Source organism: Gymnodraco acuticeps, unplaced genomic scaffold, assembly GCF_902827175.1.
Source record: "Gymnodraco acuticeps unplaced genomic scaffold, fGymAcu1.1, whole genome shotgun sequence".
Lineage (NCBI taxonomy): Eukaryota > Metazoa > Chordata > Actinopteri > Perciformes > Bathydraconidae > Gymnodraco > Gymnodraco acuticeps.
The window spans coordinates 15,001-27,922 of NW_022989992.1; the positions used below are offsets into that span (position 1 = coordinate 15,001).

General features: G+C 42.0%; 1 non-coding gene across 1 annotated transcript; it reads left to right on the forward strand.

The window, feature by feature from the left end:
- The first annotated feature begins 1,775 nt into the window (after window positions 1-1,775).
- trnal-uaa lies at window positions 1,776-1,858 on the forward strand. Its single transcript has one exon. It is a non-coding gene; the product is annotated as a tRNA-Leu (tRNA).
- The last annotated feature ends 11,064 nt before the right edge of the window (window positions 1,859-12,922 follow it).

Consider the following 12,922-nt stretch of genomic DNA (forward strand, 5'->3'; position numbering starts at 1 on the left):
TCTGGGAGGGAAAAAAACATTTTTGACCGTCGCTACAGGGTGTACTTTGGGGGTTTGTGACTCTGCAGACCGTTTACATGCAGAACAACCTTCATAACAACAAGGGGACGGGTGATAACCGGAGAAGCATGACATGGGCCCTTTAAAAATAAAGGTGCAATAAATATGTTTGTGACCTTTGGCAGAGAGAATTGCATCGTAAAAGTGAGATTTAAGGTTAAAAAACCTTAATTAACGTAAAAAACGTATATTTTGCGTCTTTAACTAATGTGAGTGAACGAAAACAATAACATTTCAGGTGATAAAAACCAAAATTCTGAGCGGAAAGATGCAATAAAGCTCAGTATTAAAGGATAGTAGTAATCCAAAAATCTCTGCCTACATTTCCATATTTTCCCATGGACTCCTTAGAATACTACACTAACAATGTCAACATTTGAATAAACTGAACAATGTTAATGTGCACACAGTGTCTGCTTAAAAGTCCTTGAAACAGAATGTGTGTATGTCTTAATCAGAGCGCCACACACGTGCTAGTTGGCTTCTGTAATAGTTGTGAATAATTACTGTCTTCAGTAATTCTGTAATCAGCATTGGAAGTAAATCTGGCTGGCGTCTGTGTGGATACATCACGGATATCACAAGTCTACAGGCTCTGTCTCATTTTCTCCTTGCATTGCCTCGAAGGCTGAAATGAAACCCCATTAAATCAAACTTGATTTTATTTCACTTTCAATTGGACATGCCGCAGAGAAGGAGAAGCTCATTTCTGACGCTGCATTAAGGTGAAAAAAGAAAAACCACAGCACTTTTTCTGCTTTGATAAAAACTGTGACCTGATTCTGATACGTTTCGAACATCAGAATCTGGGATTTGTCTCCTGTTCCTCAGTAGTCAGACTGACAGTGGATCAATACAGAGTGTTTGTGCTTGAGCTCGTGGGTTTTCTGCCTGGCTTTAGTTTGACTTGGACATTTTATTTGTTGTATCAGAGCTGACCACCACATTCCCAAATATTTAGAGCCATTTATCTTCTCCTCTTTCCTGACCAGAGCCCTTGTCCGGCTTTGTACCATGATACAGACCCACCACAAAATCATTTATATGTATTGATTACTGCTAGTGATGGGAATTACGGCTCTTTGAAGGGAGCCTGATGTTATGGCTCCGTTCCTTTCCGAGAGCCGTTCAAAAGAGCCGTTTTTGTTTTAAGGGGGCGGGGTTAATAGGTGTATCTGTGAAACTATCACCAGGATAATGATTGACTGTTTTGCCAGAAATCTACTTTTACTCACAGAAAAATATATAACTTGCTACATCTCTCAGCCAGCCAAACTGCTACTCAAGCAGCATGCGTTACGCCATCATCTACGGCAAAAGAGCATTCAGGAAAGCAAGTTCCCGTAAAGGCGAGTGGATTTATGGCAGGCGGTGAACCAATGATAAAAAGAACGGCTCTCACCGAGTACGACTCGGTTCCCTTTGTTCGTACCAAAGAGCCGTTCAAAAGAATCGTATCGTTCGCGAACGTAACATCACTAATTACTGCTGAGTTTACTTACCCTAAACCATTTTGCAGTGCATCCTTTTTAAGATGTTTTTGTTTGCCCGTGTATTCATTCAGTCACTTTTCACAACCCTGCCCTTAGGGGTCAATAGGATGCATTGAAGTGTCTACATGACATACAGAGCCAGGGTCATTAGCTTCTCTTGAAACACTGCTGAACTGTGAGGAGTGATTTTAATATTGTGTCCTTGTTTTGAGGTATAGCGTGACCAGGATGGCCGAGTGGTTAAGGCGTTGGACTTAAGACCCAATGGACGTTAGTCCTCGTGGGTTCGAACCCCACTCCTGGTAGGAAATGCAGCTTTTAAGGCCTTGGGTTTGTTTGGAACTACAGATTCAAGTATCACATTACAGTTCAATGAACATTACAGTTCAATGAACTTTAAAAGGTTCTTTCCACTACCAAAGTCCAGTTGAGCAAAACACAATTCCGTGTTGCTTTATGGTAGCTGCCTAAAACTAGGAGCACATGTGACGATAAATACTTGATTTATTTCTAATTCAAAGAAAAACAAGCCAGTGAAATTAACTTAGAATATTCATCTTGTGTCTTATCTGTCAGAGAGACACCATTATTTATTTTATTTTATTTGTATTATCATACGTTTTACCTCCTTTAGTCTATTAACCTGATAACATGTTGTATTTTGCTGCATGTACCTTTTAAAGTTCTTATCAAATAATGGAGGGGATTTTCTTGTTGTTTGTTTTTAACTTGTGATATGTCATTTTGTAAAGCACTTTGAGCTGCATGTGTTGAATGAAAAGTGCTATATAATTATGATCTTTCTTTGACTATGTAGTTTGAATCCCTAAAGGAGTTTTTTGTTTGCTTGGTGTGTTAGTTTGTTGGTTTGTTAATCAGCAAGGTAATTGTGAAATGGATAGCTTGATGGACTAAAGGAAGAACCAGAAGAGTGTGAAATCCGCTCCGGATACATGCATTAGCTTTGGCGGGAGAACTTCTCGTATAATTAAGATGAACTGGATTTAAGTTTTAGGGGAAAGTGGTGCTTATACCTGAACGCACAATGCAAACATTCAAATGAGCTTTTAAACCCACTGTGAAGTCTCTGAACACGGTACATACTGCAGCTGGAAGAAATGCCTTTCTGCAGAGTCATTCATATCAGAGGAACCTCCTGATCTTTTAGAGAAGCTGCTGCTGCATCACCTCTAAGCTGAGCTCACGGAAATCTTCTTATTTCTCTCTTTTAATCTCAGCCTTTTAAATGATGTCATATTTAAGAGCTTTAAAGACCTTAGCGCTTTAGAGTATTAGGGACCAACCGTTTATATTAAGAGCTCCTAATTACAGAGTCGTTTAGGTGTACTTCATGTAACATCACATACTAATTAGCACCAGTTAAAAAAGGAAGATGATGAAGGATGTAGTAGTAAATGACACTATTAGTATGGCAGGTTCCTAATTTATTAAAACAAACGATATAGTCACTGCAGAAAAATGTGTTATAAATACTGAAATATAAAAAAACACCAGATAGATTGGTGTGAAATCACTAGGGAACAAAACATGAAGCCTTGACGAAAGGAGGTAATGGAAAATGTAAATAGTTCTGTTTCAAAACAAATGTTTAATTCTAAATAAGCAGAGGTTTTGAGATGGATAAATGCAATCTATTTTCCTCCTCTTACCTGACCTCAGAGAGAGCAAGCTTGAATTGAATTTCTCCAAGTATATCTTATTTTATTAAAAATGTTTTCGGTTTAATTCCCTGTTGAAGCTTTTTGCCGTTAATTCAACCCTAACACTTCCTCCATGTTTCCCTTCTGTCTTGATAAGTTCACAATAATCACTGTATTCTATAACACAAAATAAAACTGTGAATAACAAGTGAGGGTGCTTCTAATAATAAGATACCCTCAGAGCAGCAGGCTGTAGAATACATGGCCGGATAAACCTGTCACACAATGTCTACAAATCCTGCATATTATATATAAGCAGCGCGTCAATAAAACAGCAGCTCCAGCACTCTGTCTGTTTCTACACAGGATGCCAAAAATATGCTTTTCAGACCCTAATAACCCGACACTAGAAACTCTGCAAAAGTTCCTACTAGGTGACCCATTATTCCTGCAAAGCACTTGTTGCATGTCTGGTACTTATTTATTTTTATTTGTGGGTAATTTCCCTCTCCTGTAGTGTGTTATACTGTAAAGGTTTCAGTGCATGTAACATTTGGTCTGCAAAGGCTAAAATCATTAATATAATAACATAAATGTATTATGTCAAGAGATTTCACATAACTGTACAGTGTAAGGTTAGTTGAAAGCCGTTATATGAAAAAATATATTTATTAGGTTCAACTTTCAACCAACCTTAAACAGTTGTGTGAAATCTGTTGATATAATACATTTAATTAAAGTCAACATTTCAGTGTTTTTTGTGTATGACACTTCCGATCGTGCACATAGGCTTCTATTAAACCCAACTGTGTGACTATAAGTCAAGATATCGAGCCTTAAATCAACTTTATTAATCATTCATGTTTATTAATACATTCCCCAAGGGTTAGGTACATCTTGGTGCATGTTCCTCTGTGATTCAGAGGACTTGTTATTGTGTTCACCTATTCAGTTGGTATCGATTATCTTATATAAATACCAAAATACGTTAATGAGCAGCTGGCAGGTGTTGTATATTCTATATATAGAAGGATGGATGGATAGATAGATAGATAGATAGATAGATGGATGGATGGATAGATGATAGGATGGCATGATGGATGAGGATGGATAGATGGATGGATGGATGGATGGATGGATGGATAGATAGATAGATGGATGGATGGATGGAGATGATAGATAGAGCATGGCTAGATGGATGATGGATAGAGGATAGATAGATGGATGGATAGCTGGATAGATAGATGGATGAGTAGCAGGATAGATGGATTGGATAGATGGATGGATGATGGATGATATATGGATGGATGGATGGATGGATGGATAGATAGATGGATGGATGGATAGATGGATGGATAGATGGATGGATGGATAGATGGATGGAAATACAACTCTCCACTAACAAATATAATACAATATAATACTCTCAAAACAGCACAATATGTCCTCTTTAAATTCCCATTAATGCAAGTGGACCAATAGCAAGCTGGGGTGACTGTGGGTAGAAGTCTATTTTCCACTCTGAGACCTACATCCAGTGAGTGAGTTCAATTTGCACCTTTGATTCAGTGTTTCTCTGGACTCTCCCACTGAGCTTCACAGCGTGCCGAATTTCATCTCATTTCTTACAAATGGAAGCACAAACTAGTGCCTTTCAAAACTGTGCGGTTTTTCCTTTTCCTTGATCAAACGGCTAATTTTGTCTGCGAAGCTGGTGCCACGGATGTTCCTATCAAAGCAGAGAAAGATCAGAGTGAAGGAAATGAAACAGACATTTACTCGCCTCCAGGTAATCAAATGACCTCAGAAAACACACGTTTCCTCCCTGTTGGATCCAGTAAATGTGTGAATTACACCCATTGCTTTCTCATCATCAAAGTAAATACACACAGTCTCTTTGTCAGATTAGGACCAACCATTTTATAGGGATAGTAATAATCAGCTTAAAGGATAATACCACTGTAACTGAGTCCTTCTTTATCTGTAGTGGCGTGTGATCCGTCGTATTCATCCGTACAGTGTCACTTCCACACCCTCACCCTTGTGTTATTGCTCCAATTCCCCCCTGAGTGCTTCTGAAGACCCTGTGGAGAAGTAATATTACAGCAGAGTGAGGAGAATGAATGGAAATCAAGCTTTTTCCTCACTGCTCGGCTCTGATATTCTCACCTCCCCCTCATGAAAGATGGTCTCCCTTTGCAACCGGACCTGAGGGTGAATAGTGTTTTATGATATATAATTACAAAAAGTAATGAACTGACCTATGTCATCGATATGAGGAGGATGTATTGTTACGTCCCCAGCTCGCTTAGGGTAAAAGGGAAACCAGGTGTTCTTGGTAAGAGGTTGATTTTAATAATAAACTCAAAATAAAGATGATATAACCAAAAATACAGGCTCTTAAAACCAGCTATCTGTTCACAATAACGCTACACAAAACAAAGGCCACAGATTATCACAGTCATAGCACACTATGGGCACTTAAGGCTAAAATAGTGAGGCGTCTCGCACAAGTTCGACGCCGTCACAAATCACAGAATACACACAAAACACACTTAAGCACACACCCTAACTCAGTGGTTCTCAAAGTGGGGGGCGAATGAATGGCATGCCAGGTGGGGCGCGAGAGACCAGGAGGAAAAATGGTTATAACAATTTTTTTTTTTTTAAAGATTAAAAACGAAAAAAAAATCATAATTTGAAAAATTATTGATTCAAAAATAATATGATGCAGTACTATGACGTCTGGATCTCTGTGTTTCATTAAAGCTCGGCTCTGTGTGTGTGTGTGTGTGTGTGTGTGTGTGTGTGTGTGTGGAACGAGCCATTTTGTGTGCGCGAGCGAGAGAGAGAGCGCACCGGTACCGGAGATCGTAGTTGTTAGCTTCTGGTGCTAGCGAGCTACGCTAACGGATATAAGGAGTTTTTTCAACAACAAAGTGGAGGAGAGTCCTCTCCTGTCAGACTGAGAGACTCAGTGAGCTAAAGGACTCTCTCAGTGTTATCTCCGTGGGTCTCAAACGTTTTGGTCACCATTAATGTAAACAATTATTTCCGAGGCACACATGTATATGATCATTATAGTTATAAAAAAATAAGAGAATAAATGAAAAACAGCTATGAAATACTATATGACATTAAAAAAAGAATAAAGTTTAAAAGGGTGATTTGTAAAATATCCATAAAGAAAAAGTAAATCTGTTTACAGTTCTGTTTAATATGGGTGTTGAGAGAGGTATCCATAGAGCTCTTCATGTTGCTCTCAAAGTGCACCAGATTGATGCTTTTAACTTCAATATTTAAAAATAAATCTTCCCGGGGGAGCTTGCCCCCGGACCCCCCTATGTGAGGTCCACACACCACCTATAAAAATAGCACTTGACCCCTGCTTACACCTATATGCCGTGAGCTGATTATCGAGCCTTCATTGTAACAGTCACTGTGTACACTGTGTATATGCGTGGGGAGTGTTGCAGTAGAACATTCAACTGTAGCGCCCGGTACATTAATGGGAAACCCTAAATGTTTGAGCGCCCTCTATGAAACGTCAAGCTACCCCACAGCACCCCCAAAAAGAGATCTCTGGCGCCGCCACTGAGCCTGACTTGTGTTGGGGGGGGCCCGACTTTTTTTTTTCTCCAAAGGGGGGGCCTGACAGAAAAAGTTTGAGAACCACTGCCCTAACTAACCACTGTAGCAGAACTAACGCAGAGCTACACAGAACTGACACAGAACGTAAGGAGAGCACCGAGAGCCGTCTGACACAGATTCAGACCTCTCTTGTCTAACTGAGATGCACACACTCTTGTAAGAGTCCCCGGAAGGTGTGGGCAGGGATTGGTGAGTTGGGCCCGACCTGCTCCAAATCCAGATCTTCGGTCACGCCTACCGGAGGAGGGACAGGAAACTGGCATCCAATGGCCTCCGGGCAACGGCACATCTCTTATACATATAACATACACAGCTGAAAACAATCCCAGACAGGTTAACGAGCAGACAGCAGCAGCAGCCGTGACACCACCCCCCCCCCCCCCCCCCCCTTAAGACACAAACTCACAGTTGTGTTAACCATGCCTACTACTAAACCTACCTAATAATTCTGAAGGACTCTAAAAGACTTGAAGGAAATCTCTACACACAATATACATAACGACCAGGGTCGTAACAGTATGGAGCTGACTGAATACAAATAATGCCATTCATTTGTTTCATTGCAGTATAAATATAACATTGCTACATACACCTTTGCCTTGCATAGTGGTTGTTGGTAAATAAACGTCTCTATAAACTTGTGCTTATCTATTGAACGCCTTCTGCTCATTCCGGGTTTAAATCTTTCCCACATTGGGTTAATCCTCTTTCTTTGATTGACTCCTAACTTGCTGTCGGTAATCTTTACAATCAAATCACTTCACTTACAAAACACACAGTAAATACAAAACCCAGATGTCCTCACCAAAATAACAACATTTAATTTCGCTGACGCCCTTTTTAACCAAAGCGACTTACAATAAGTGAAATGATACGTAAAGATTGAAACCCAGAACAACTAGAACAATGCAGATATATTCACTTCAAATAAACCCTTTAAGTACTACTTTTTTGTTTGGTTTAATGCAATAAAGACAGGTTGGTTTTCAAACCGTGACGACATATACTTTTAAGCACGTAAAAAGAAAATGAACAAAAGAGATAATTATGCTATAAAATCTCCACATATCAACACCATTCCCATGATCTTTGACCACAACACATACAGTATATATATATATATATATAAACATAATAATATATCTATATAAATACACACACTATTAAATGGGTTTACAACCACACCCACGAACGTCTGTATGTACATAAAATGTCGCCACCAGTCAGAGGGCCTGCATTATTGACCCAGAGAGACATCCTGCTCTTTTATTTTCACACCCTTGAGGCATGATCACAAATATTGCACCGTGATCAATGCCTTCCAAATGCTCCCTCCTGCACATTACTACTTATTGATCAGTGGTATTGGATGTGCATAGCTGCACACTCGGCTGGCTGGAAGTGTCGTCTTTACTGACGGCACGAAACTCAAATCAACCCGGAACTTTATCTGCAAATATGTTCACCTTTTCAGGCTGAGAAATTATCCCACTCAACATTATTGAGGTTAATATTTTAAAGAACACAATATCTGTCAAGAGCCTAAAACACAGGAGGTGCAATTGTATGTGAGAGGGAAGCTTGTTTTGAAATCTCTTGAAAACAATAAGAAAACTTTACGTTTAAAAATATTTCCAATGCCTTTGGAGCTATATTAAAAGTTAATATGAGCGGGAAAGTAAGCAGAGAGGCAGACTGTTCTTCAAAAACACCGGAGAGCAGCCTCAGAGGGTTCCTGTACCTTCAGAGTCCTGCAGGAAACCTTTGAAGCGCACTAAAAGCCCCCTACTTATTCACAGCTCACCGAGGGAGATGTTGACTCATACAGTATAAGCTCTGGGAAAGGTACGGCATGACAAACAGAGATTGCCGACAGAAAATAGAAAATTCATCTCCTGCTAAATAATTCCGCTCCAGAGGATCAGACCTGCACTCTGAGCTGAGATTCTGTCGCCAAAACAAATCCCCAGAAATTCCCCTATTCAGCTCAAAGGTAGATTATGTAAAATGAATGTTAAATAGCGCCCCCTGCAGGCACAGCAAAGTGTGACGAATCACAATAAAGATGGCTTCCCACTCTACATATATCGCAGTGCTTCTCAAAGTGTGGTCCGCGGACCACTGGTGGTCCGTGAGCGCCCCCTAGTGGTCCGTGAGTATATTGGTAACATTTCACATTTGAAATAAATAAATACATTTAAGTTTTCCGCACTCTCGCGGGAATATCTCCGCAATGGAGTGAGCGTAAGATTCACTTTTTATTGCATGATATAGCCCAGCGCAACACCTTCATCACACATGTTGCACTTGTTTGTACCATTTTCAGGCGATTTGTAATCTGTTCTAGAAAAACGATGTGATTTTGGATATTTGTGGAGTTAGGTGGTCCGCGAGTGTTTTTTTATTGGTTAAGTCCTTGGTATGAAAAAGTTTGAGAAACACTGATCTAGCGGATAGGACAAAATAAATATAGCCTGAACCTCTACAGCTCAGGATCTCTTTACAAGCGAGTCTGCTGAATATAGACAGAGGTTAATGTGGAAAATTGGGTGGTGGAAAGCTTCAGATTAACATTTTTAACTACTAGCGATACCTGTACCATATTAACAAACTAGTGTCAACATGTGAAGTCCTTCAACCAATAAACGCTTCAAGTGATATCCCGTCTTACATTGAGTACTGATAAGTTGGCAAGGACATTACACAATATCGACAAAATATAACATGTATATATAGCTTATTGATTATATATCTGTCACAGGATATAGCTAACAGTTGGACCAAAATGCAGTGGAAGTAAAGGAAAGAGAGTTTATATAATTAACGTCAAGCTGGTACAACAGAGGTCAAGACGAAACTAGAGAGCAGGAAAGTTCACACAAAACAGAGGGGAAAAACAACAAAAAAGAAACGAGAAGGAGTCAGCATGGCACGAGTAGCACATTCAAAAAGAAACTTGAGGGATAATACAGTAACAGGGACAGGAAACATGGAAAAGCAGAACCATATAAGGGGAAACAACGGCAGGACAAATTAAGACAAACATACAGAGAAACACAAAGCAATCACAAAAGGCGGGAAAACACAAGACAGAAAGTTTAACAACAAGGAGAGCGTTCTACGAAATGAAACACACAAAAGTACCAACACCACTATCAGGACAACATCAGTGGTATTGGTTTATACATCACCAGGTGGCGGACTGGCCATCGGGATGTTCGGGACGAATCCCGATGGGCCGGTACTGAAGTGGGCCGGTCGGTTAAGTCACTAGCACCGTCCCGTCCTGTCGATAATTTACTAGCGGTATTTACTTGCGGTACCGAGGTGGGCCGGCGGTACCGAAGTGGGCCGGTCGAGAGTCCCGGGCTGATTTTTAGTCCCAGTCCGCCCCCAGTTCACCTCATGGGTTACAATTATTAAAGAATCATTAAAGCATGGAAACATGTCACAGCAGAATCACAATATGCAAATATGAACCTGAAAATGAGCACAATATGTCCTCTTAATTAAATACCATAAACAAGCGATTGATCTCTATTGGGTAACGCTTACATGGATTGGTGGTTATTAAAAATATGATAGTTTACAAGGGAGAAAATAGCAGGTTGTATAGTGAATGGAAGAGGCACCCAGACATCTATTGATGATACATGAAACCTATAGTTAGATACTACTAAAGCTGTCATATGAAGCCACTCTGCTGGATACCTGAAGGTAACGTGGTTCATAGAAAGCACTTTCCCAGGGTGCTAATCTAGCTCTGTTTCCTTCATGTTATGAGGAATATGACATGCATTACATTGTGTGCATGTTCTGATTATGGAGGCTGCATATCCAAGGCTGTACTCTCTATATACGGTTTGCCAACACAAATGTGATCCTATTTGTTACGGAGATAGAGCCGTGACCACATGCTGGATGTTCCTCCGACCGTTTTCATGCCTCTGCAGCTAACATTGAAGTCTCAAGGTGTGTGATAAGGACTCAGGAAGGTAATTATACAGAGGGATTAGAGCAGGGGTATTACTCTGGGAAACGTGCGTATTTGTTCGTTTGATAGGACGTTGAAAATGAAGTAATATAGTTATTTGAAATGACAGACACAGGTGGATTTGGATTGTTTGGATAGCAGATATGCTTCCCTCTTACACTTTTTCTCGATTGCTAACATACTTTTTGTTTTAAATTGCTCAGTTTCTCAGAACACTAAACACAATTCACAAAACCACACACCCAAAGTGCAAAACACCTCATTTCTCCTGCTAAATGAAGAACTGCCCTCAAAACTACATAAACACTTACCAAATGCAAACTTTAGCACCAAATATAACTTCATTCATAATACTAGATGGTTTGACCACCCAGCTACACACGTGCTTCTCAAAGTGTGGTCCGCGGACCACTGGTGGTCCGTGAGCGCCCCCTAGTGGTCCGTGAGTATATTGGTAACATTTCACATTTTAAATAAATAAATAAATTTCGTTACCTGAGGCCGTATGTTTTGGACACTCGGGTAAAGAGAGGGGCGGAGTTGTCAACTGATCACCATCTGGTGGTGAGTTGGGTCGAGTGGCGGGGGAAGCCTCTGGATAGACCTGGTAAGCCCAAACGTGTAGTTCGGGTGAACTGGGAATGTCTGGAGGAGGCCCAAGTTCAGGAGGCCTTCAACTCACACCTCCGGCGGAGCTTTTCGGGCATTCCTGTGGAGGTTGGGGACATTGAACCAGAGTGGTCGGTGTTCAAAGCCTCTATTGCCGAAGCCGCGGCGGGGAGCTGTGGTCTCAAGGTCCTAGGTGCCTCAAGGGGCGGTAACCCTCGAACCTCCTGGTGGACACCGGTGGTCAGGGAAGCCGTCCGACTGAAGAAGGAGGCCTTCAGGGATTTGTTATCCCGGGGGACTCCCGAGGCAGTTGCAAGGTACCGACAGGCCCGAAGGGCAGCAGCCTCATCCGTGGCCGAGGCAAAGCAGCGGGTGTGGGAGAAGTTCGGAGAAGACATGGAGAAGGACTTTCGGGCGGCACCAAAGTTGTTCTGGAAAACTGTCCGACACCTCAGGAGGGGGAAGCAGGGAACCATCCAAGCTGTGTACAGTAAGGATGGGACGTTGTTGACCTCAACTGATGGAGTGTTAGGGCGTTGGAAGGAACACTTTGAGGAACTCCTGAACCCGACAACTCCGCCCTCTATGTTAGAGGCAGAGCTGGAGTATGACGGGGGATCAACACCAATCTCCCGGGGGGAGGTCACTGAGGTCGTCAAACAACTCCACAGTGGCAAAGCCCCGGGGGTGGATGAGATCCGCCCGGAAATGCTGAAGGCTCTGGGTGTTGAGGGACTGTCATGGTTGACACGTCTCATCAACGTTGCGTGGAAGTCGGAAACAGTACCGAAGGAGTGGCAGACCGGGGTGGTGGTCCCCCTTTTTAAAAAGGGGGATCAGAGGGTGTGTGCCAATTACAGAGGCATCACACTACTCAGCCTCCCCGGGAAAGTTTACTCTAAGGTACTCGAAAGGAGGGTCAGGCCGATTGTCGAACCTCAGATTGAGGAGGAACAATGCGGATTCCGTCCTGGTCGTGGAACGACGGATCAGCTTTTTACTCTCGCAAGGATCCTGGAGGGGGCCTGGGAATACGCTTATCCGGTCTACATGTGTTTTGTAGACTTGGAGAAGGCGTATGACCGAGTTCCCAGGGAGTTACTGTGGGAGGTGCTGCGGGAGTATGGGGTGAGGGGGTCTCTACTCAGGGCCATCCAATCTCTGTACTCCCAAAGCGAGAGCTGTGTCCGGGTCCTCGGCAGTAAGTCGGACCCATTTCCGGTGAGGGTTGGCCTCCGCCAGGGCTGCGCTTTGTCACCAATCCTGTTTGTAATATACATGGATCGGATTTCGAGGCGTAGTCATGGGGGGGGGGGTCTGCAGTTCGGTGGACTAAGGATTGCACCACTGCTTTTTGCAGATGATGTGGTTCTAATGGCTTCATCGGTCTGCGACCTTCAGCACTCACTGGATCGGTTCGCAACCGAGTGTGAAGCGGCTGGGATGAGGATCAG